Source organism: Phyllobates terribilis, unplaced genomic scaffold (assembly GCF_046119375.1).
Source record: "Phyllobates terribilis strain yellow unplaced genomic scaffold, ASM4611937v1 Scaffold_182__1_contigs__length_3807330, whole genome shotgun sequence".
NCBI classification, from domain to species: Eukaryota; Metazoa; Chordata; class Amphibia; order Anura; family Dendrobatidae; genus Phyllobates; species Phyllobates terribilis.
The window spans coordinates 719,478-746,555 of NW_027362942.1; positions in this window are offsets into that span (position 1 = coordinate 719,478).

Consider the following 27,078-nt stretch of genomic DNA (forward strand, 5'->3'; position numbering starts at 1 on the left):
TTCAGAATTGCACCTTGCAATGTGGAGATATTACTGTTTGTGCATTTACAATATTCATTGATTTTTGCCATTGAAAAACGTCCAGAAATGTTTGAAGCTACTGACTGAATGAAAGGAGCTGGCATCTCACTCTCTTTGAATCTTCTTTATCATGCTAGGATTAGCAGGAAAAAGCAAAAAATTTCAGAATTGCACCTTGCAATGCGGAGAAATTACTGTTTGTGCATTTACAATATTCATTGATTTTTGCCATTGAAAAATATCATGTTATTCATATACCAGAAATGTTTGAAGCTACTGACTGAATGAAAAGAGCTGGCATCTCACTCTCTTTGAATCTTCTTTATCATGCTAAGAGGAGCAGGAAAAAGCAAAAAATTTCAGAATTGCAATTTGCAATGTGGAGATATTACTGTTTGTGCATTTACAATATTCATTGATTTTTGCCATTGAAAAACGTCCAGAAATGTTTGAAGCTACTGACTGAATGAAAGGAGCTGGCATCTCACTCTCTTTGAATCTTCTTTATCATGCTAGGATTAGCAGGAAAAAGCAAAAAATTTCAGAATTGCACCTTGCAATGCGGAGAAATTACTGTTTGTGCATTTACAATATTCATTGATTTTTGCCATTGAAAAACATCATGTTATTCATATACCAGAAATGTTTGAAGCTACTGACTGAATGAAAAGAGCTGGCATCTCACTCTCTTTGAATCTTCTTTATCATGCTAAGAGGAGCAGGAAAAAGCAAAAAATTTCAGAATTGCACCTTGCAATGTGGAGATATTACTGTTTGTGCATTTACAATATTCATTGATTTTTGCCATTGAAAAACGTTCAGAAATGTTTGAAGCTACTGACTGAATGAAAGGAGCTGGCATCTCACTCTCTTTGAATCTTCTTTATCATGCTAGGATTAGCAGGAAAAAGCAAAAAATTTCAGAATTGCACCTTGCAATGCGGAGAAATTACTGTTTGTGCATTTACAATATTCATTGATTTTTGCCATTGAAAAACATCATGTTATTCATATACCAGAAATGTTTGAAGCTACTGACTGAATGAAAAGAGCTGGCATCTCAATCTCTTTGAATCTTCTTTATCATGCTAGGATTAGCAGGAAAAAGCAAAAAGATTCAGAATTGCACCTTGCAATGTGGAGATATTACTGTTTGTGCATTTACAATATTCATTGATTTTTGCCATTGAAAAACATCGTTATTCATATACCAGAAATGTTTGAAGCTACTGACTGAATGAAAAGAGCTGGCATCTCACTCTCTTTGAATCTTCTTTATCAGGCTAAGAGGAGCAGGAAAAAGCAAAACATTTCAGAATTGCACCTTGCAATGTGGAGATATTACTGTTTGTGCATTTACAATATTCATTGATTTTTGCCATTGAAAAACGTCCAGAAATGTTTGAAGCTACTGACTGAATGAAAGGAGCTGGCATCTCACTCTCTTTGAATCTTCTTTATCATGCTAGGATTAGCAGGAAAAAGCAAAAAATTTCAGAATTGCACCTTGCAATGCGGAGAAATTACTGTTTGTGCATTTACAAAATTCATTGATTTTTGCCATTGAAAAACATCATGTTATTCATATACCAGAAATGTTTGAAGCTACTGACTGAATGAAAAGAGCTGGCATCTCACTCTCTTTGAATCTTCTTTATCATGCTAAGAGGAGCAGGAAAAAGCAAAAAATTTCTGAATTGCACCTTGCAATGTGGAGATATTACTGTTTGTGCCTTTACAATATTCATTGATTTTTGCCATTGAAAAACGTCCAGAAATGTTTGAAGCTACTGACTGAATGAAAGGAGCTGGCATCTCACTCTCTTTGAATCTTCTTTATCATGCTAGGATTAGCAGGAAAAAGCAAAAAATTTCAGAATTGCACCTTGCAATGCGGAGAAATTACTGTTTGTGCATTTACAATATTCATTGATTTTTGCCATTGAAAAACATCATGTTATTCATATACCAGAAATGTTTGAAGCTACTGACTGAATGAAAAGAGCTGGCATCTCACTCTCTTTGAATCTTCTTTATCATGCTAAGAGGAGCAGGAAAAAGCAAAAAATTTCAGAATTGCACCTTGCAATGTGGAGATATTACTGTTTGTGCATTTACAATATTCATTGATTTTTGCCATTGAAAAACGTCCAGAAATGTTTGAAGCTACTGACTGAATGAAAGGAGCTGGCATCTCACTCTCTTTGAATCTTCTTTATCATGCTAGGATTAGCAGGAAAAAGCAAAAAATTTCAGAATTGCACCTTGCAATGCGGAGAAATTACTGTTTGTGCATTTACAATATTCATTGATTTTTGCCATTGAAAAACATCATGTTATTCATATACCAGAAATGTTTGAAGCTACTGACTGAATAAAAAGAGCTGGCATCTCACTCTCTTTGAATCTTCTTTATCATGCTAAGAGGAGCAGGAAAAAGCAAAAGATTTCAGAATTGCAATTTGCAATGTGGAGATATTACTGTTTGTGCATTTACAATATTCATTGATTTTTGCCATTGAAAAACGTCCAGAAATGTTTGAAGCTACTGACTGAATGAAAGGAGCTGGCATCTCACTCTCTTTGAATCTTCTTTATCATGCTAGGATTAGCAGGAAAAAGCAAAAAATTTCAGAATTGCACCTTGCAATGCGGAGAAATTACTGTTTATTGATTTTTGCCATTGAAAAACATCATGTTATTCATATACCAGAAATGTTTGAAGCTACTGACTGAATGAAAAGAGCTGGCATCTCACTCTCTTTGAATCTTCTTTATCATGCTAAGAGGAGCAGGAAAAAGCAAAAAATTTCAGAATTGCACCTTGCAATGTGGAGATATTACTGTTTGTGCATTTACAATATTCATTGATTTTTGCCATTGAAAAACGTCCAGAAATGTTTGAAGCTACTGACTGAATGAAAGGAGCTGGCATCTCACTCTCTTTGAATCTTCTTTATCATGCTAGGATTAGCAGGAAAAAGCAAAAAATTTCAGAATTGCACCTTGCAATGCGGAGAAATTACTGTTTGTGCATTTACAATATTCATTGATTTTTGCCATTGAAAAACATCATGTTATTCATATACCAGAAATGTTTGAAGTTACTGACTGAATAAAAAGAGCTGGCATCTCACTCTCTTTGAATCTTCTTTATCATGCTAAGAGGAGCAGGAAAAAGCAAAAGATTTCAGAATTGCAATTTGCAATGTGGAGATATTACTGTTTGTGCATTTACAATATTCATTGATTTTTGCCATTGAAAAACGTCCAGAAATGTTAGAAGCTACTGACTGAATGAAAGGAGCTGGCATCTCACTCTCTTTGAATCTTCTTTATCATGCTAGGATTAGCAGGAAAAAGCAAAAAATTTCAGAATTGCACCTTGCAATGCGGAGAAATTACTGATTATTGATTTTTGCCATTGAAAAACATCATGTTATTCATATACCAGAAATGTTTGAAGCTACTGACTGAATGAAAAGAGCTGGCATCTCACTCTCTTTGAATCTTCTTTATCATGCTAGGATTAGCAGGAAAAAGCAAAAAATTTCATAATTGCACCTTGCAATGCGGAGAAATTACTGTTTATTGATTTTTGCCATTGAAAAACATCATGTTATTCATATACCAGAAATGTTTGAAGCTACTGACTGAATGAAAAGAGCTGGCATCTCACTCTCTTTGAATCTTCTTTATCATGCTAGGAATAGCAGGAAAAAGCAAAAAATTTCAGAATTGCACCTTGCAATGTGGAGATATTACTGTTTGTGCATTTACAATATTCATTGATTTTTGCCATTGAAAAACGTCCAGAAATGTTTGAAGCTACTGACTGAATGAAAGGAGCTGGCATCTCACTCTCTTTGAATCTTCTTTATCATGCTAGGATTAGCAGGAAAAAGCAAAAAATTTCAGAATTGCACCTTGCAATGCGGAGAAATTACTGTTTGTGCATTTACAATATTCATTGATTTTTGCTATTGAAAAACATCATGTTATTCATATACCAGAAATGTTTGAAGCTACTGACTGAATGAAAAGAGCTGGCATCTCACTCTCTTTGAATCTTCTTTATCATGCTAAGAGGAGCAGGAAAAAGCAAAAAATTTCAGAATTGCAATTTGCAATGTGGAGATATTACTGTTTGTGCATTTACAATATTCATTGAATTTTGCCATTGAAAAACGTCTAGAAATGTTTGAAGCTACTGACTGAATGAAAGGAGCTGGCATCTCACTCTCTTTGAATCTTCTTTATCATGCTAGGATTAGCAGGAAAAAGCAAAAAATTTCAGAATTGCACCTTGCAATGCGGAGAAATTGCTGTTTGTGCATTTACAATATTCATTGATTTTTGCAATTGAAAAACATCATGTTATTCATATACCAGAAATGTTTGAAGCTACTGACTGAATGAAAAGAGCTGGCATCTCACTCTCTTTGAATCTTCTTTATCATGCTAAGAGGAGCAGGAAAAAGCAAAAAATTTCAGAATTGCACCTTGCAATGTGGAGATATTAGTGTTTGTGCATTTACAATATTCATTGATTTTTGCCATTGAAAAACGTCCAGAAATGTTTGAAGCTACTGACTGAATGAAAGGAGCTGGCATCTCACTCTCTTTGAATCTTCTTTATCATGCTAGGATTAGCAGGAAAAGGCAAAAAATTTCAGAATTGCACCTTGCAATGCGGAGAAATCACTGTTTGTGCATTTACAATATTCATTGATTTTTGCCATTGAAAAACATCATGTCATTCATATACCAGAAATGTTTGAAGCTACTGACTGAAAAGAGCTGGCATCTCACTCTCTTTGAATCTTCTTTATCATGCTAGGATTAGCAGGAAAAAGCAAAAAATTTCAGAATTGCACCTTGCAATGTGGAGATATTACTGTTTGTGCATTTACAATATTCATTGATTTTTGCCATTGAAAAACATCATGTTATTCATATACCAGAAATGTTTTTAAACTACTGACTGAATGAAAAGAGCTGGCATCTCACTCTCTTTGAATCTTCTTTATCATGCTAAGAGGAGCATGAAAAAGCAAAAAATTTCAGAATTGCACCTTGCAATGTGGAGATATTACTGTTTGTGCATTTACAATATTCATTGATTTTTGCCATTGAAAAATGTCCAGAAATGTTTGAAGCTACTGACTGAATGAAAGGAACTGGCATCTCACTCTCTTTGAATCTTCTTTATCATGCTAGGATTAGCAGGAAAAAGCAAAAAATTTCAGAATTGCACCTTACAATGCGGAGAAATTACTGTTTGTGCATTTACAATATTCATTGATTTTTGCCATTGAAAAACATCATGTTATTCATATACCAGAAATGTTTGAAGCTACTGACTGAATGAAAAGAGCTGGCATCTCACTCTCCTTGAATCTTCTTTATCATGCTAAGAGGAGCAGGAAAAAGCAAAAAATTTCAGAATTGCACCTTGCAATGCGGAGAAATTACTGTTTGTGCATTTACAATATTCATTGATTTTTGCCATTGAAAAACATCATGTTATTCATATACCAGAAATGTTTGAAGCTACTGACTGAATGAAAAGAGCTGGCATCTCACTCTCTTTGAATCATCTTTATCATGCTAAGAGGAGCAGGAAAAAGCAAAAAATTTCAGAATTGCAATTTGCAATGTGGAGATATTACTGTTTGTGCATTTACAATATTCATTGATTTTTGCCATTGAAAAACGTCCAGAAATGTTTGAAGCTACTGACTGAATGAAAGGAGCTGGCATCTCACTCTCTTTGAATCTTCTTTATCATGCTAGGATTAGCAGGAAAAAGCAAAAAATTTCAGAATTGCACCTTGCAATGCGGAGAAATTACTGTTTGTGCATTTACAATATTCATTGATTTTTGCCATTGAAAAACATCATGTTATTCATATACCAGAAATGTTTGAAGCTACTGACTGAATGAAAAGAGCTGGCATCTCACTCTCTTTGAATCTTCTTTATCATGCTAAGAGGAGCAGGAAAAAGCAAAAAATTTCAGAATTGCACCTTGCAATGTGGAGATATTACTGTTTGTGCATTTACAATATTCATTGATTTTTGCCATTGAAAAACGTCCAGAAATGTTTGAAGCTACTGACTGAATGAAAGGAGCTGGCATCTCACTCTCTTTGAATCTTCTTTATCATGCTAGGATTAGCAGGAAAAAGCAAAATATTTCAGAATTGCACCTTGCAATGCGGAGAAATTACTGTTTGTGCATTTACAATATTCATTGATTTTTGCCATTGAAAAACATCATGTTATTCATATACCAGAAATGTTTGAAGCTACTGACTGAATGAAAAGAGCTGGCATCTCACTCTCTTTGAATCTTCTTTATCATGCTAAGAGGAGCAGGAAAAAGCAAAAAATTTCAGAATTGCAATTTGCAATGTGGAGATATTACTGTTTGTGCATTTACAATATTCATTGATTTTTGCCATTGAAAAACGTCCAGAAATGTTTGAAGCTACTGACTGAATGAAAGGAGCTGGCATCTCATTCTCTTTGAATCTTCTTTATCATGCTAGGATTAGCAGGAAAAAGCAAAAAATTTCAGAATTGCACCTTGCAATGCGGAGAAATTACTGTTTGTGCATTTACAATATTCATTGATTTTTGCCATTGAAAAACATCATGTTATTCATATACCAGAAATGTTTGAAGCTACTGACTGAATGAAAAGAGCTGGCATCTCACTCTCTTTGAATCTTCTTTATCATGCTAAGAGGAGCAGGAAAAAGCAAAAAATTTCAGAATTGCAATTTGCAATGTGGAGATATTACTGTTTGTGCATTTACAATATTCATTGATTTTTGCCATTGAAAAACGTCCAGAAATGTTTGAAGCTACTGACTGAATGAAAGGAGCTGGCATCTCACTCTCTTTGAATCTTCTTTATCATGCTAGGATTAGCAGGAAAAAGCAAAAAATTTCAGAATTGCACCTTGCAATGCGGAGAAATTACTGTTTGTGCATTTACAATATTCATTGATTTTTGCCATTGAAAAACATCATGTTATTCATATACCAGAAATGTTTGAAGCTACTGACTGAATGAAAAGAGCTGGCATCTCACTCTCTTTGAATCTTCTTTATCATGCTAGGATTAGCAGGAAAAGGCAAAAAATTTCAGAATTGCACCTTGCAATGTGGAGATATTACTGTTTGTGCATTTACAATATTCATTGATTTTTGCCATTGAAAAACGTCCAGAAATGTTTGAAGCTACTGACTGAATGAAAGGAGCTGGCATCTCACTCTCTTTGAATCTTCTTTATCATGCTAGGATTAGCAGGAAAAAGCAAAAAATTTCAGAATTGCACCTTGCAATGCGGAGAAATTACTGTTTGTGCATTTACAATATTCATTGATTTTTGCCATTGAAAAACATCATGTTATTCATATACCAGAAATGTTTGAAGCTACTGACTGAATGAAAAGAGCTGGCATCTCACTCTCTTTGAATCTTCTTTATCATGCTAGGATTAGCAGGAAAAAGCAAAAAATTTCAGAATTGCACCTTGCAATGTGGAGATATTACTGTTTGTGCATTTACAATATTCATTGATTTTTGCCATTGAAAAACATCATGTTATTCATATACCAGAAATGTTTGAAACTACTGACTGAATGAAAAGAGCTGGCATCTCACTCTCTTTGAATCTTCTTTATCATGCTAAGAGAAGCATGAAAAAGCAAAAAATTTCAGAATTGCACCTTGCAATGTGGAGATATTACTGTTTGTGCATTTACAATATTCATTGATTTTTGCCATTGAAAAATGTCCAGAAATGTTTGAAGCTACTGACTGAATGAAAGGAACTGGCATCTCACTCTCTTTGAATCTTCTTTATCATGCTAGGATTAGCAGGAAAAAGCAAAAAATTTCAGAATTGCACCTTACAATGCGGAGAAATTACTGTTTGTGCATTTACAATATTCATTGATTTTTGCCATTGAAAAACATCATGTTATTCATATACCAGAAATGTTTGAAGCTACTGACTGAATGAAAAGAGCTGGCATCTCACTCTCTTTGAATCATCTTTATCATGCTAAGAGGAGCAGGAAAAAGCAAAAAATTTCAGAATTGCAATTTGCAATGTGGAGATATTACTGTTTGTGCATTTACAATATTCATTGATTTTTGCCGTTGAAAAACGTCCAGAAATGTTTGAAGCTACTGACTGAATGAAAGGAGCTGGCATCTCACTCTCTTTGAATCTTCTTTATCATGCTAGGATTAGCAGGAAAAAGCAAAAAATTTCAGAATTGCACCTTGCAATGCGGAGAAATTACTGTTTGTGCATTTACAATATTCATTGATTTTTGCCATTGAAAAACATCATGTTATTCATATACCAGAAATGTTTGAAGCTACTGACTGAATGAAAAGAGCTGGCATCTCACTCTCTTTGAATCTTCTTTATCATGCTAAGAGGAGCAGGAAAAAGCAAAAAATTTCAGAATTGCACCTTGCAATGTGGAGATATTACTGTTTGTGCATTTACAATATTCATTGATTTTTGCCATTGAAAAACGTCCAGAAATGTTTGAAGCTACTGACTGAATGAAAGGAGCTGGCATCTCACTCTCTTTGAATCTTCTTTATCATGCTAGGATTAGCAGGAAAAAGCAAAAAATTTCAGAATTGCACCTTGCAATGCGGAGAAATTACTGTTTGTGCATTTACAATATTCATTGATTTTTGCCATTGAAAAACATCATGTTATTCATATACCAGAAATGTTTGAAGCTACTGACTGAATGAAAAGAGCTGGCATCTCACTCTCTTTGAATCTTCTTTATCATGCTAAGAGGAGCAGGAAAAAGAAAAAATTTCAGAATTGCAATTTGCAATGTGGAGATATTACTGTTTGTGCATTTACAATATTCATTGATTTTTGCCATTGAAAAACGTCCAGAAATGTTTGAAGCTACTGACTGAATGAAAGGAGCTGGCATCTCACTCTCTTTGAATCTTCTTTATCATGCTAGGATTAGCAGGAAAAAGCAAAAAATTTCAGAATTGCACCTTGCAATGCGGAGAAATTACTGTTTGTGCATTTACAATATTCATTGATTTTTGCCATTGAAAAACATCATGTTATTCATATACCAGAAATGTTTGAAGCTACTGACTGAATGAAAAGAGCTGGCATCTCACTCTCTTTGAATCTTCTTTATCATGCTAAGAGGAGCAGGAAAAAGCAAAAAATTTCAGAATTGCACCTTGCAATGTGGAGGTATTACTGTTTGTGCATTTACAATATTCATTGATTTTTGCCATTGAAAAACGTCCAGAAATGTTTGAAGCTACTGACTGAATGAAAGGAGCTGGCATCTCACTCTCTTTGAATCTTCTTTATCATGCTAGGATTAGCAGGAAAAAGCAAAAAATTTCAGAATTGCACCTTGCAATGCGGAGAAATTACTGTTTGTGCATTTACAATATTCATTGATTTTTGCCATTGAAAAACATCATGTTATTCATATACCAGAAATGTTTGAAGCTACTGACTGAATGAAAAGAGCTGGCATCTCACTCTCTTTGAATCTTCTTTATCATGCTAGGATTAGCAGGAAAAAGCAAAAAATTTCAGAATTGCACCTTGCAATGCGGAGAAATTACTGTTTGTGCATTTACAATATTCCTTGATTTTTGCCATTGAAAAACATCATGTTATTCATATACCAGAAATGTTTAAGCTACTGACTGAATGAAAAGAGCTGGCATCTCACTCTCTTTGAATCTTCTTTATCATGCTAAGAGGAGCAGGAAAAAGCAAAAAATTTCAGAATTGCAATTTGCAATGTGGAGATATTACTGTTTGTGCATTTACAATATTCATTGATTTTTGCCATTGAAAAACGTCCAGAAATGTTTGAAGCTACTGACTGAATGAAAGGAGCTGGCATCTCACTCTCTTTGAATCTTCTTTATCATGCTAGGATTAGCAGGAAAAAGCAAAAACTTTCAGAATTGCACCTTGCAATGCGGAAAAATTACTGTTTGTACATTTACAATATTCATTGATTTTTGCCATTGAAAAACATCATGTTATTCATATACCAGAAATGTTTGAAGCTACTGACTGAATGAAAAGAGCTGGCATCTCACTCTCTTTGAATCTTCTTTATCATGCTAGGATTAGCAGGAAAAAGCAAAAAATTTCAGAATTGCACCTTGCAATGTGGAGATATTACTGTTTGTGCATTTACAATATTCATTGATTTTTGCCATTGAAAAACGTCCAGAAATGTTTGAAGCTACTGACTGAATGAAAGGAGCTGGCATCTCACTCTCTTTGAATCTTCTTTATCATGCTAGGATTAGCAGGAAAAAGCAAAAAATTTCAGAATTGCACCTTGCAATGCGGAGAAATTACTGTTTGTGCATTTACAATATTCATTGATTTTTGCCATTGAAAAACATCATGTTATTCATATACCAGAAATGTTTGAAGCTACTGACTGAATGAAAAGAGCTGGCATCTCACTCTCTTTGAATCTTCTTTATCATGCTAAGAGGAGCAGGAAAAAGCAAAAAATTTCAGAATTGCAATTTGCAATGTGGAGATATTACTGTTTGTGCATTTACAATATTCATTGATTTTTGCCATTGAAAAACGTCCAGAAATGTTTGAAGCTACTGACTGAATGAAAGGAGCTGGCATCTCACTCTCTTTGAATCTTCTTTATCATGCTAGGATTAGCAGGAAAAAGCAAAAAATTTCAGAATTGCACCTTGCAATGCGGAGAAATTACTGTTTGTGCATTTACAATATTCATTGATTTTTGCCATTGAAAAACATCATGTTATTCATATACCAGAAATGTTTGAAGCTACTGACTGAATGAAAAGAGCTGGCATCTCACTCTATTTGAATCTTCTTTATCATGCTAGGATTAGCAGGAAAAAGCAAAAAATTTCAGAATTGCACCTTGCAATGTGGAGATATTACTGTTTGTGCATTTACAATATTCATTGATTTTTGCCATTGAAAAACATCATGTTATTCATATACCAGAAATGCTTGAAGCTACTGACTGAATGAAAAGAGCTGGCATCTCACTCTCTTTGAATCTTCTTTATCATGCTAAGAGGAGCAGGAAAAAGCAAAAAATTTCAGAATTGCACCTTGCAATGTGGAGATATTACTGTTTGTGCATTTACAATATTCATTGATTTTTGCCATTGAAAAACGTCCAGAAATGTTTGAAGCTACTGACTGAATGAAAGGAGCTGGCATCTCACTCTCTTTGAATCTTCTTTATCATGCTAGGATTAGCAGGAAAAAGCAAAAAATTTCAGAATTGCACCTTGCAATGCGGAGAAATTACTGTTTGTGCATTTACAATATTCATTGATTTTTGCCATTGAAAAACATCATGTTATTCATATACCAGAAATGTTTGAAGCTACTGACTGAATGAAAAGAGCTGGCATCTCACTCTCTTTGAATCTTCTTTATCATGCTAGGATTAGCAGGAAAAAGCAAAAAATTTCAGAATTGCACCTTGCAATGTGGAGATATTACTGTTTGTGCATTTACAATAGTCATTGATTTTTGCCATTGAAAAACATCATGTTATTCATATACCAGAAATGTTTGAAGCTACTGACTGAATGAAAAGAGCTGGCATCTCACTCTCTTTGAATCTTCTTTATCATGCTAAGAGGAGCAGGAAAAAGCAAAAAATTTCAGAATTGCACCTTGCAATGTGGAGATATTACTGTTTGTGCATTTACAATATTCATTGATTTTTGCCATTGAAAAACGTCCACAAATGTTTGAAGCTACTGACTGAATGAAAGGAGCTGGCATCTCACTCTCTTTGAATCTTCTTTATCATGCTAGGATTAGCAGGAAAAAGCAAAAAATTTCAGAATTGCACCTTGCAATGCGGAGAAATTACTGTTTGTGCATTTACAATATTCATTGATTTTTGCCATTGAAAAACATCATGTTATTCATATACCAGAAATGTTTGAAGCTACTGACTGAATGAAAAGAGCTGGCATCTCACTCTCTTTGAATCTTCTTTATCATGCTAGGATTAGCAGGAAAAAGCAAAAAATTTCAGAATTGCACCTTGCAATGTGGAGATATTACTGTTTGTGCATTTACAATATTCATTGATTTTTGCCATTGAAAAACATCATGTTATTCATATACCAGAAATGTTTGAAGCTACTGACTGAATGAAAAGAGCTGGCATCTCACTCTCTTTGAATCTTCTTTATCATGCTAAGAGGAGCAGGAAAAAGCAAAAAATTTCAGAATTGCACCTTGCAATGTGGAGATATTACTGTTTGTGCATTTACAATATTCATTGATTTTTGCCATTGAAAAACGTCCAGAAATGTTTGAAGCTACTGACTGAATGAAAGGAGCTGGCATCTCACTCTCTTTGAATCTTCTTTATCATGCTAGGATTAGCAGGAAAAAGCAAAAAATTTCAGAATTGCACCTTGCAATGCGGAGAAATTACTGTTTGTGCATTTACAATATTCATTGATTTTTGCCATTGAAAAACATCATGTTATTCATATACCAGAAATGTTTGAAGCTACTGACTGAATGAAAAGAGCTGGCATCTCACTCTATTTGAATCTTCTTTATCATGCTAGGATTAGCAGGAAAAAGCAAAAAATTTCAGAATTGCACCTTGCAATGTGGAGATATTACTGTTTGTGCATTTACAATATTCATTGATTTTTGCCATTGAAAAACATCATGTTATTCATATACCAGAAATGTTTGAAGCTACTGACTGAATGAAAAGAGCTGGCATCTCACTCTCTTTGAATCTTCTTTATCATGCTAAGAGGAGCAGGAAAAAGCAAAAAATTTCAGAATTGCACCTTGCAATGTGGAGATATTACTGTTTGTGCATTTACAATATTCATTGATTTTTGCCATTGAAAAACGTCCAGAAATGTTTGAAGCTACTGACTGAATGAAAGGAGCTGGCATCTCACTATCTTTGAATCTTCTTTATCATGCTAGGATTAGCAGGAAAAAGCAAAAAATTTCAGAATTGCACCTTGCAATGCGGAGAAATTACTGTTTGTGCATTTACAATATTCATTGATTTTTGCCATTGAAAAACATCATGTTATTCATATACCAGAAATGTTTGAAGCTACTGACTGAATGAAAAGAGCTGGCATCTCACTCTCTTTGAATCTTCTTTATCATGCTAAGAGGAGCAGGAAAAAGCAAAAAATTTCAGAATTGCAATTTGCAATGTGGAGATATTACTGTTTGTGCATTTACAATATTCATTGATTTTTGCCATTGAAAAACGTCCAGAAATGTTTGAAGCTACTGACTGAATGAAAGGAGCTGGCATCTCACTCTCTTTGAATCTTCTTTATCATGCTAGGATTAGCAGGAAAAAGCAAAAAATTTCAGAATTGCACCTTGCAATGCGGAGAAATTACTGTTTGTGCATTTACAATATTCATTGATTTTTGCCATTGAAAAACATCATGTTATTCATATACCAGAAATGTTTGAAGCTACTGACTGAATGAAAAGAGCTGGCATCTCACTCTCTTTGAATCTTCTTTATCATGCTAGGATTAGCAGGAAAAAGCAAAAAATTTCAGAATTGCACCTTGCAATGTGGAGATATTACTGTTTGTGCATTTACAATAGTCATTGATTTTTGCCATTGAAAAACATCATGTTATTCATATACCAGAAATGTTTGAAGCTACTGACTGAATGAAAAGAGCTGGCATCTCACTCTCTTTGAATCTTCTTTATCATGCTAAGAGGAGCAGGAAAAAGCAAAAAATTTCAGAATTGCACCTTGCAATGTGGAGATATTACTGTTTGTGCATTTACAATATTCATTGATTTTTGCCATTGAAAAACGTCCAGAAATGTTTGAAGCTACTGACTGAATGAAAGGAGCTGGCATCTCACTCTCTTTGAATCTTCTTTATCATGCTAGGATTAGCAGGAAAATGTAAAAAATTTCAGAATTGCACCTTGCAATGCGGAGAAAATACTGTTTGTGCATTTACAATATTCATAGATTTTTGCCATTGAAAAACATCATGTTATTCATATACCAGAAATGTTTGAAGCTACTGACTGAATGAAAAGAGCTGGCATCTCACTCTCTTTGAATCTTCTTTATCATGCTAAGAGGAGCAGGAAAAAGCAAAAAATTTCAGAATTGCAATTTGCAATGTGGAGATATTACTGTTTGTGCATTTACAATATTCATTGATTTTTGCCATTGAAAAACGTCCAGAAATGTTTGAAGCTACTGACTGAATGAAAAGAGCTGGCATCTCACTCTCTTTGAATCTTCTTTATCATGCTAAGAGGAGCAGGAAAAAGCAAAAAATTTCAGAATTGCACCTTGCAATGTGGAGATATTACTGTTTGTGCATTTACAATATTCATTGATTTTTGCCATTGAAAAACGTCCAGAAATGTTTGAAGCTACTGACTGAATGAAAGGAGCTGGCATCTCACTATCTTTGAATCTTCTTTATCATGCTAGGATTAGCAGGAAAAAGCAAAAAATTTCAGAATTGCACCTTGCAATGCGGAGAAATTACTGTTTGTGCATTTACAATATTCATTGATTTTTGCCATTGAAAAACATCATGTTATTCATATACCAGAAATGTTTGAAGCTACTGACTGAATGAAAAGAGCTGGCATCTCACTCTCTTTGAATCTTCTTTATCATGCTAAGAGGAGCAGGAAAAAGCAAAAAATTTCAGAATTGCAATTTGCAATGTGGAGATATTACTGTTTGTGCATTTACAATATTCATTGATTTTTGCCATTGAAAAACGTCCAGAAATGTTTGAAGCTACTGACTGAATGAAAGGAGCTGGCATCTCACTCTCTTTGAATCTTCTTTATCATGCTAGGATTAGCAGGAAAAAGCAAAAAATTTCAGAATTGCACCTTGCAATGCGGAGAAATTACTGTTTGTGCATTTACAATATTCATTGATTTTTGCCATTGAAAAACATCATGTTATTCATATACCAGAAATGTTTGAAGCTACTGACTGAATGAAAAGAGCTGACATCTCACTCTCTTTGAATCTTCTTTATCATGCTAGGATTAGCAGGAAAAAGCAAAAAATTTCAGAATTGCACCTTGCAATGTGGAGATATTACTGTTTGTGCATTTACAATAGTCATTGATTTTTGCCATTGAAAAACATCATGTTATTCATATACCAGAAATGTTTGAAGCTACTGACTGAATGAAAAGAGCTGGCATCTCACTCTCTTTGAATCTTCTTTATCATGCTAAGAGGAGCAGGAAAAAGCAAAAAATTTCAGAATTGCACCTTGCAATGTGGAGATATTACTGTTTGTGCATTTACAATATTCATTGATTTTTGCCATTGAAAAACGTCCAGAAATGTTTGAAGCTACTGACTGAATGAAAGGAGCTGGCATCTCACTCTCTTTGAATCTTCTTTATCATGCTAGGATTAGAAGGAAAATGCAAAAAATTTCAGAATTGCACCTTGCAATGCGGAGAAAATACTGTTTGTGCATTTACAATATTCATTGATTTTTGCCATTGAAAAACATCATGTTATTCATATACCAGAAATGTTTGAAGCTACTGACTGAATGAAAAGAGCTGGCATCTCACTCTCTTTGAATCTTCTTTATCATGCTAAGAGGAGCAGGAAAAAGCAAAAAATTTCAGAATTGCAATTTGCAATGTGGAGATATTACTGTTTGTGCATTTACAATATTCATTGATTTTTGCCATTGAAAAACGTCCAGAAATGTTTGAAGCTACTGACTGAATGAAAAGAGCTGGCATCTCACTCTCTTTGAATCTTCTTTATCATGCTAGGATTAGCAGGAAAAAGCAAAAAATTTCAGAATTGCACCTTGCAATGCGGAGAAATTACTGTTTGTGCATTTACAATATTCATTGATTTTTGCCATTGAAAAACATCATGTTATTCATATACCAGAAATGTTTGAAGCTACTGACTGAATGAAAAGAGCTGGCATCTCACTCTCTTTGAATCTTCTTTATCATGCTAGGATTAGCAGGAAAAAGCAAAAAATTTCAGAATTGCACCTTGCAATGTGGAGATATTACTGTTTGTGCATTTACAATATTCATTGATTTTTGCCATTGAAAAACATCATGTTATTCATATACCAGAAATGTTTGAAGCTACTGACTGAATGAAAAGAGCTGGCATCTCACTCTCTTTGAATCTTCTTTATCATGCTAAGAGGAGCAGGAAAAAGCAAAAAATTTCAGAATTGCACCTTGCAATGTGGAGATATTACTGTTTGTGCATTTACAATATTCATTGATTTTTGCCATTGAAAAACGTCCAGAAATGTTTGAAGCTACTGACTGAATGAAAGGAGCTGGCATCTCACTCTCTTTGAATCTTCTTTATCATGCTAGGATTAGCAGGAAAAAGCAAAAAATTTCAGAATTGCACCTTGCAATGCGGAGAAATTACTGTTTGTGCATTTACAATATTCATTGATTTTTGCCATTGAAAAACATCATGTTATTCATATACCAGAAATGTTTGAAGCTACTGACTGAATGAAAAGAGCTGGCATCTCACTCTCTTTGAATCTTCTTTATCATGCTAAGAGGAGCAGGAAAAAGCAAAAAATTTCAGAATTGCAATTTGCAATGTGGAGATATTACTGTTTGTGCATTTACAATATTCATTGATTTTTGCCATTGAAAAACGTCCAGAAATGTTTGAAGCTACTGACTGAATGAAAGGAGCTGGCATCTCACTCTCTTTGAATCTTCTTTATCATGCTAGGATTAGCAGGAAAAAGCAAAAAATTTCAGAATTGCACCTTGCAATGCGGAGAAATTACTGTTTGTGCATTTACAATATTCATTGATTTTTGCCATTGAAAAACATCATGTTATTCATATACCAGAAATGTTTGAAGCTACTGACTGAATGAAAAGAGCTGGCATCTCACTCTCTTTGAATCTTCTTTATCATGCTAAGAGGAGCAGGAAAAAGCAAAAAATTTCAGAATTGCACCTTGCAATGTGGAGATATTACTGTTTGTGCATTTACAATATTCATTGATTTTTGCCATTGAAAAACGTCCAGAAATGTTTGAAGCTACTGACTGAATGAAAGGAGCTGGCATCTCACTCTCTTTGAATCTTCTTTATCATGCTAGGATTAGCAGGAAAAAGCAAAAAATTTCAGAATTGCACCTTGCAATGCGGAGAAATTACTGTTTGTGCATTTACAATATTCATTGATTTTTGCCATTGAAAAACATCATGTTATTCATATACCAGAAATGTTTGAAGCTACTGACTGAATGAAAAGAGCTGGCATCTCACTCTCTTTGAATCTTCTTTATCATGCTAAGAGGAGCATGAAAAAGCAAAAAATTTCAGAATTGCACCTTGCAATGTGGAGATATTACTGTTTGTGCATTTACAATATTCATTGATTTTTGCCATTGAAAAAAGTCCAGAAATGTTTGAAGCTACTGACTGAATGAAAGGAACTGGCATCTCACTCTCTTTGAATCTTCTTTATCATGCTAGGATTAGCAGGAAAAAGCAAAAAATTTCAGAATTGCACCTTGCAATGCGGAGAAATTACTTTTTGTGCATTTACAATATTCATTGATTTTTGCCATTGAAAAACATCATGTTATTCATATACCAGAAATGTTTGAAGCTACTGACTGAATGAAAAGAGCTGGCATCTCACTCTCTTTGAATCTTCTTTATCATGCTGAGAGGAGCAGGAAAAAGCAAAAAAATTCAGAATTGCAATTTGCAATGTGGAGATATTACTGTTTGTGCATTTACAATATTCATTGATTTTTGCCATTGAAAAACGTCCAGAAATGTTTGAAGCTACTGACTGAATGAAAGGAGCTGGCATCTCACTCTCTTTGAATCTTCTTTATCATGCTAGGATTAGCAGGAAAAAGCAAAAAATTTCAGAATTGCACCTTGCAATGCGGAGAAATTACTGTTTGTGCATTTACAATATTCATTGATTTTTGCCATTGAAAAACATCATGTTATTCATATACCAGAAATGTTTGAAGCTACTGACTGAATGAAAAGAGCTGGCATCTCACTCTCTTTGAATCTTCTTTATCATGCTAAGAGGAGCAGGAAAAAGCAAAAAATTTCAGAATTGCACCTTGCAATGTGGAGATATTACTGTTTGTGCATTTACAATATTCATTGATTTTTGCCATTGAAAAACGTCCAGAAATGTTTGAAGCTACTGACTGAATGAAAGGAGCTGGCATCTCACTCTCTTTGAATCTTCTTTATCATGCTAGGATTAGCAGGAAAAAGCAAAAAATTTCAGAATTGCACCTTGCAATGCGGAGAAATTACTGTTTGTGCATTTACAATATTCATTGATTTTTGCCATTGAAAAACATCATGTTATTCATATACCAGAAATGTTTGAAGCTACTGACTGAATGAAAAGAGCTGGCATCTCACTCTCTTTGAATCTTCTTTATCATGCTAAGAGGAGCAGGAAAAAGCAAAAAATTTCAGAATTGCAATTTGCAATGTGGAGATATTACTGTTTGTGCATTTACAATATTCATTGATTTTTGCCATTGAAAAACGTCCAGAAATGTTTGAAGCTACTGACTGAATGAAAGGAGCTGGCATCTCACTCTCTTTGAATCTTCTTTATCATGCTAGGATTAGCAGGAAAAAGCAAAAAATTTCAGAATTGCACCTTGCAATGCGGAGAAATTACTGTTTGTGCATTTACAATATTCATTGATTTTTGCCATTGAAAAACATCATGTTATTCATATACCAGAAATGTTTGAAGCTACTGACTGAATGAAAAGAGCTGGCATCTCACTCTCTTTGAATCTTCTTTATCATGCTAAGAGGAGCAGGATAAAGCAAAAAATGTCAGAATTGCACCTTGCAATGTGGAGATATTACTGTTTGTGCATTTACAATATTCATTGATTTTTGCCATTGAAAAACGTCCAGAAATGTTTGAAGCTACTGACTGAATGAAAGGAGCTGGCATCTCACTCTCTTTGAATCTTCTTTATCATGCTAGGATTAGCAGGAAAAAGCAAAAAATTTCAGAATTGCACCTTGCAATGCGGAGAAATTACTGTTTGTGCATTTACAATATTCATTGATTTTTGCCATTGAAAAACATCATGTTATTCATATACCAGAAATGTTTGAAGCTACTGACTGAATGAAAAGAGCTGGCATCTCACTCTCTTTGAATCTTCTTTATCATGCTAGGATTAGCAGGAAAAAGCAAAAAAATTCAGAATTGCTCCTTGCAATGTGGAGATATTACTGTTTGTGCATTTACAATATTCATTGATTTTTGCCATTGAAAAACATCATGTTATTCATATACCAGAAATGTTTGAAGCTACTGACTGAATGAAAAGAGCTGGCATCTCACTCTCTTTGAATCTTCTTTATCATGCTAAGAGGAGCAGGAAAAAGCAAAAAATTTCAGAATTGCACCTTGCAATGTGGAGATATTACTGTTTGTGCATTTACAATATTCATTGATTTTTGCCATTGAAAAACGTCCAGAAATGTTTGAAGCTACTGACTGAATGAAAGGAGCTGGCATCTCACTCTCTTTGAATCTTCTTTATCATGCTAGGATTAGCAGGAAAAAGCAAAAAATTTCAGAATTGCACCTTGCAATGCGGAGAAATTACTGTTTGTGCATTTACAATATTCATTGATTTTTGCCATTGAAAAACATCATGTTATTCATATACCAGAAATGTTTGAAGCTACTGACTGAATGAAAAGAGCTGGCATCTCACTCTCTTTGAATCTTCTTTATCATGCTAAGAGGAGCAGGAAAAAGCAAAAAATTTCAGAATTGCAATTTGCAATGTGGAGATATTACTGTTTGTGCATTTACAATATTCATTGATTTTTGCCATTGAAAAACGTCCAGAAATGATTGAAGCTACTGACTGAATGAAAGGAGCTGGCATCTCACTCTCTTTGAATCTTCTTTATCATGCTAGGATTAGCAGGAAAAAGCAAAAAATTTCAGAATTGCACCTTGCAATGCGGAGAAATTACTGTTTGTGCATTTACAATATTCATTGATTTTTGCCATTGAAAAACATCTTGTTATTCATATACCAGAAATGTTTGAAGCTACTGACTGAATGAAAAGAGCTGGCATCTCACTCTCTTTGAATCTTCTTTATCATGCTAAGAGGAGCAGGAAAAAGCAAAAAATTTCAGAATTGCACCTTGCAATGTGGAGATATTACTGTTTGTGCATTTACAATATTCATTGATTTTTGCCATTGAAAAACGTCCAGAAATGTTTGAAGCTACTGACTGAATGAAAGGAGCTGGCATCTCACTCTCTTTGAATCTTCTTTATCATGCTAGGATTAGCAGGAAAAAGCAAAAAATTTCAGAATTGCACCTTGCAATGCGGAGAAATTACTGTTTGTGCATTTACAATATTCATTGATTTTTGCCATTGAAAAACATCATGTTATTCATATACTAGAAATGTTTGAAGCTACTGACTGAATGAAAAGAGCTGGCATCTCACTCTCTTTGAATCTTCTTTATCATGCTAGGATTAGCAGGAAAAAGCAAAAAATTTCAGAATTGCACCTTGCAATGTGGAGATATTACTGTTTGTGCATTTACAATATTCATTGATTTTTGCCATTGAAAAACATCATGTTATTCATATACCAGAAATGTTTGAAGCTACTGACTGAATGAAAAGAGCTGGCATCTCACTCTCTTTGAATCTTCTTTATCATGCTAAGAGGAGCAGGAAAAAGCAAAAAAATTCAGAATTGCAATTTGCAATGTGGAGATATTACTGTTTGTGCATTTACAATATTCATTGATTTTTACCATTGAAAAACCTCCAGAAATGTTTGAAGCTACTGACTGAATGAAAGGAGCTGGCATCTCACTCTCTTTGAATCTTCTTTATCATGCTAGGATTAGCAGGAAAAAGCAAAAAATTTCAGAATTGCACCTTGCAATGCGGAGAAATTACTGTTTGTGCATTTACAATATTCATTGATTTTTGCCATTGAAAAACATCATGTTATTCATATACCAGAAATGTTTGATGCTACTGACTGAATGAAAAGAGCTGGCATCTCCCTCTCTTTGAATCTTCTTTATCATGCTAAGAGGAGCAGGAAAAAGCAAAAAATTTCAGAATTGCACCTTGCAATGTGGAGATATTACTGTTTGTGCATTTACAATATTCATTGATTTTTGCCATTGAAAAACGTCCAGAAATGTTTGAAGCTACTGACTGAATGAAAGGAGCTGGCATCTCACTCTCTTTGAATCTTCTTTATCATGCTAGGATTAGCAGGAAAAAGCAAAAAATTTCAGAATTGCACCTTGCAATGCGGAGAAATTACTGTTTGTGCATTTACAATATTCATTGATTTTTGCCATTGAAAAACATCATGTTATTCATATACCAGAAATGTTTGAAGCTACTGACTGAATGAAAAGAGCTGGCATCTCACTCTCTTTGAATCTTCTTTATCATGCTAGGATTAGCAGGAAAAAGCAAAAAATTTCAGAATTGCACCTTGCAATGTGGAGATATTACTGTTTGTGCATTTACAATATTCATTGATTTTTGCCATTGAAAAACATCATGTTATTCATATACCAGAAATGTTTGAAGCTACTGACTGAATGAAAAGAGCTGGCATCTCACTCTCTTTGAATCTTCTTTATCATGCTAAGAGGAGCAGGAAAAAGCAAAAAATTTCAGAATTGCACCTTGCAATGTGGAGATATTACTGTTTGTGCATTTACAATATTCATTGATTTTTGCCATTGAAAAACGTCCAGAAATGTTTGAAGCTACTGACTGAATGAAAGGAGCTGGCATCTCACTCTCTTTGAATCTTCTTTATCATGCTAGGATTAGCAGGAAAAAGCAAAAAATTTCAGAATTGCTCCTTGCAATGCGGAGAAATTACTGTTTGTGCATTTACAATATTCATTGATTTTTGCCATTGAAAAACATCATGTTATTCATATACCAGAAATGTTTGAAGCTACTGACTGAATGAAAAGAGCTGGCATCTCACTCTCTTTGAATCTTCTTTATCATGCTAAGAGGAGCAGGAAAAAGCAAAAAATTTCGGAATTGCAATTTGCAATGTGGAGATATTACTGTTTGTGCATTTACAATATTCATTGATTTTTGCCATTGAAAAACGTCCAGAAATGTTTGAAGCTACTGACTGAATGAAAGGAGCTGGCATCTCACTCTCTTTGAATCTTCTTTATCATGCTAGGATTAGCAGGAAAAAGCAAAAAATTTCAGAATTGCACCTTGCAATGCGGAGAAATTACTGTTTGTGCATTTACAATATTCATTGATTTTTGCCATTGAAAAACATCATGTTATTCATATACCAGAAATGTTTGAAGCTACTGACTGAATGAAAAGAGCTGGCATCTCACTCTCTTTGAATCTTCTTTATCATGCTAAGAGGAGCAGGAAAAAGCAAAAAATTTCAGAATTGCACCTTGCAATGTGGAGATATTACTGTTTGTGCATTTACAATATTCATTGATTTTTGCCATTGAAAAACGTCCAGAAATGTTTGAAGCTACTGACTGAATGAAAGGAGCTGGCATCTCACTCTCTTTGAATCTTCTTTATCATGCTAGGATTAGCAGGAAAAAGCAAAAAATTTCAGAATTGCACCTTGCAATGCGGAGAAATTACTGTTTGTGCATTTACAATATTCATTGATTTTTGCCATTGAAAAACATCATGTTATTCATATACCAGAAATGTTTGAAGCTACTGACTGAATGAAAAGAGCTGGCATCTCACTCTCTTTGAATCTTCTTTATCATGCTAAGAGGAGCAGGAAAAAGCAAAAAATTTCAGAATTGCACCTTGCAATGTGGAGATATTACTGTTTGTGCATTTACAATATTCATTGATTTTTGCCATTGAAAAACATCCAGAAATGTTTGAAGCTACTGACTGAATGAAAGGAGCTGGCATCTCACTCTCTTTGAATCTTCTTTATCATGCTAGGATTAGCAGGAAAAAGCAAAAAATTTCAGAATTGCACCTTGCAATGCGGAGAAATTACTGTTTGTGCATTTACAATATTCATTGATTTTTGCCATTGAAAAACATCATGTTATTCATATACCAGAAATGTTTGAAGCTACTGACTGAATGAAAAGAGCTGGCATCTCACTCTCTTTGAATCTTCTTTATCATGCTAAGAGGAGCAGGAAAAAGCAAAAAATTTCAGAATTGCAATTTGCAATGTGGAGATATTACTGTTTGTGCATTTACAATATTCATTGATTTTTGCCATTGAAAAACGTCCAGAAATGTTTGAAGCTACTGATTGAATGAAAGGAGCTGGCATCTCACTCTCTTTGAATCTTCTTTATCATGCTAGGATTAGCAGGAAAAAGCAAAAAATTTCAGAATTGCACCTTGCAATGCGGAGAAATTACTGTTTGTGCATTTACAATATTCATTGATTTTTGCCATTGAAAAACATCATGTTATTCATATACCAGAAATGTTTGAAGCTACTGACTGAATGAAAAGAGCTGGCATCTCACTCTCTTTGAATCTTCTTTATCATGCTAAGAGGAGCAGGAAAAAGCAAAAAATTTCAGAATTGCACCTTGCAATGTGGAGATATTACTGTTTGTGCATTTACAATATTCATTGATTTTTGCCATTGAAAAACGTCCAGAAATGTTTGAAGCTACTGACTGAATGAAAGGAGCTGGCATCTCACTCTCTTTGAATCTTCTTTATCATGCTAGGATTAGCAGGAAAAAGCAAAAAATTTCAGAATTGCACCTTGCAATGCGGAGAAATTACTGTTTGTGCATTTACAATATTCATTGATTTTTGCCATTGAAAAACATCATGTTATTCATATACCAGAAATGTTTGAAGCTACTGACTGAATGAAAAGAGCTGGCATCTCACTCTCTTTGAATCTTCTTTATCATGCTAAGAGGAGCAGGAAAAAGCAAAAAATTTCAGAATTGCACCTTGCAATGTGGAGATATTACTGTTTGTGCATTTACAATATTCATTGATTTTTGCCATTGAAAAACATCATGTTATTCATATACCAGAAATGTTTGAAGCTACTGACTGAATGAAAAGAGCTGGCATCTCACTCTCTTTGAATCTTCTTTATCATGCTAAGAGGAGCAGGAAAAAGCAAAAAATTTCAGAATTACACCTTGCAATGTGGAGATATTACTGTTTGTGCATTTACAATATTCATTGATTTTTGCCATTGAAAAACATCCAGAAATGTTTGAAGCTACTGACTGAATGAAAGGAGCTGGCATCTCACTCTCTTTGAATCTTCTTTATCATGCTAGGATTAGCAGGAAAAAGCAAAAAATTTCAGAATTGCACCTTGCAATGCGGAGAAATTACTGTTTGTGCATTTACAATATTCATTGATTTTTGCCATTGAAAAACATCATGTTATTCATATACCAGAAATGTTTGAAGCTATTGACTGAATGAAAAGAGCTGGCATCTCACTCTCTTTGAATCTTCTTTATCATGCTAAGAGGAGCAGGAAAAAGCAAAAAATTTCAGAATTGCACCTTGCAATGTGGAGATATTACTGTTTGTGCATTTACAATATTCATTGATTTTTGCCATTGAAAAACGTCCAGAAATGTTTGAAGCTACTGACTGAATGAAAGGAGCTGGCATCTCACTCTCTTTGAATCTTCTTTATCATGCTAGGATTAGCAGGAAAAAGCAAAAAATTTCAGAATTGCACCTTGCAATGCGGAGAAATTACTGTTTGTGCATTTACAATATTCATTGATTTTTGCCATTGAAAAACAAGTTATTCATATACCAGAAATGTTTGAAGCTACTGACTGAATGAAAAGAGCTGGCATCTCACTCTCTTTGAATCTTCTTTATCATGCTAAGAGGAGCAGGAAAAAGCAAAAAATTTCAGAATTGCAATTTGCAATGTGGAGATATTACTGTTTGTGCATTTACAATATTCATTGATTTTTGCCATTGAAAAACCTCCAGAAATGTTTGAAGCTACTGACTGAATGAAAGGAGCTGGCATCTCACTCTCTTTGAATCTTCTTTATCATGCTAGGATTAGCAGGAAAAAGCAAAAAATTTCAGAATTGCACCTTGCAATGCGGTGAAATTACTGTTTGTGCATTTACAATATTCATTGATTTTTGCCATTGAAAAACATCATGTTATTCATATACCAGAAATGTTTGAAGCTACTGACTGAATGAAAAGAGCTGGCATCTCACTCTCTTTGAATCTTCTTGATCATGCTAAGAGGAGCAGGAAAAAGCAAAAAATTTCAGAATTGCACCTTGCAGTGTGGAGATATTACTGTTTGTGCATTTACAATATTCATTGATTTTTGCCATTGAAAAACGTCCAGAAATGTTTGAAGCTACTGACTGAATGAAAGGAGCTGGCATCTCACTCTCTTTGAATCTTCTTTATCATGCTAGGATTAGCAGGAAAAAGCAAAAAATTTCAGAATTGCACCTTGCAATGCGGAGAAATTACTGTTTGTGCATTTACAATATTCATTGATTTTTGCCATTGAAAAACATCATGTTATTCATATACCAGAAATGTTTGAAGCTACTGACTGAATGAAAAGAGCTGGCATCTCACTCTCTTTGAATCTTCTTTATCATGCTAGGATTAGCAGGAAAAAGCAAAAATTTTCAGAATTGCACCTTGCAATGTGGAGATATTACTGTTTGTGCATTTACAATATTCATTGATTTTTGCCATTGAAAAACATCATGTTATTCATATACCAGAAATGTTTGAATCTACTGACTGAATGAAAAGAGCTGGCATCTCACTCTCTTTGAATCTTCTTTATCATGCTAAGAGGAGCAGGAAAAAGCAAAAAAAATCAGAATTGCACCTTGCAATGTGGAGATATTACTGTTTGTGCATTTACAATATTCATTGATTTTTGCCATTGAAAAACGTCCAGAAATGATTGAAGCTACTGTCTGAATGAAAGTAGCTGGCATCTCACTCTCTTTGAATCTTCTTTATCATGCTAGGATTAGCAGGAAAAAGCAAAAAATTTCAGAATTGCACCTTGCAATGCGGAGAAATTACTGTTTGTGCATTTACAATATTCATTGATTTTTGTCATTGAAAAACATCATGTTATTGATGTACCAGAAATGTTTGAAGCTACTGACTGAATGAAAAGAGCTGGCATCTCACTCTCTTTGAATCTTCTTTATCATGCTAAGAGGAGCAGGAAAAAGCAAAAAATTTCAGAATTACACCTTGCAATGTGGAGATATTACTGTTTGTGCATTTACAATATTCATTGATTTTTGCCATTGAAAAACATCCAGAAATGTTTGAAGCTACTGACTGAATGAAAGGAGCTGGCATCTCACTCTCTTTGAATCTTCTTTATCATGCTAGGATTAGCAGGAAAAAGCAAAAAATTTCAGAATTGCACCTTGCAATGCGGAGAAATTACTGTTTGTGCATTTACAATATTCATTGATTTTTGCCATTGAAAAACATCATGTTATTCATATACCAGAAATGTTTGAAGCTACTGACTGAATGAAAAGAGCTGGCATCTCACTCTCTTTGAATCTTCTTTATCATGCTAAGAGGAGCAGGAAAAAGCAAAAAATTTCAGAATTGCACCTTGCAATGTGGAGATATTACTGTTTGTGCATTTACAATATTCATTGATTTTTGCCATTGAAAAACGTCCAGAAATGTTTGAAGCTACTGACTGAATGAAAGGAGCTGGCATCTCACTCTCTTTGAATCTTCTTTATCATGCTAGGATTAGCAGGAAAAAGCAAAAAATTTCAGAATTGCACCTTGCAATGCGGAGAAATTACTGTTTGTGCATTTACAATATTCATTGATTTTTGCCATTGAAAAACAAGTTATTCATATACCAGAAATGTTTGAAGC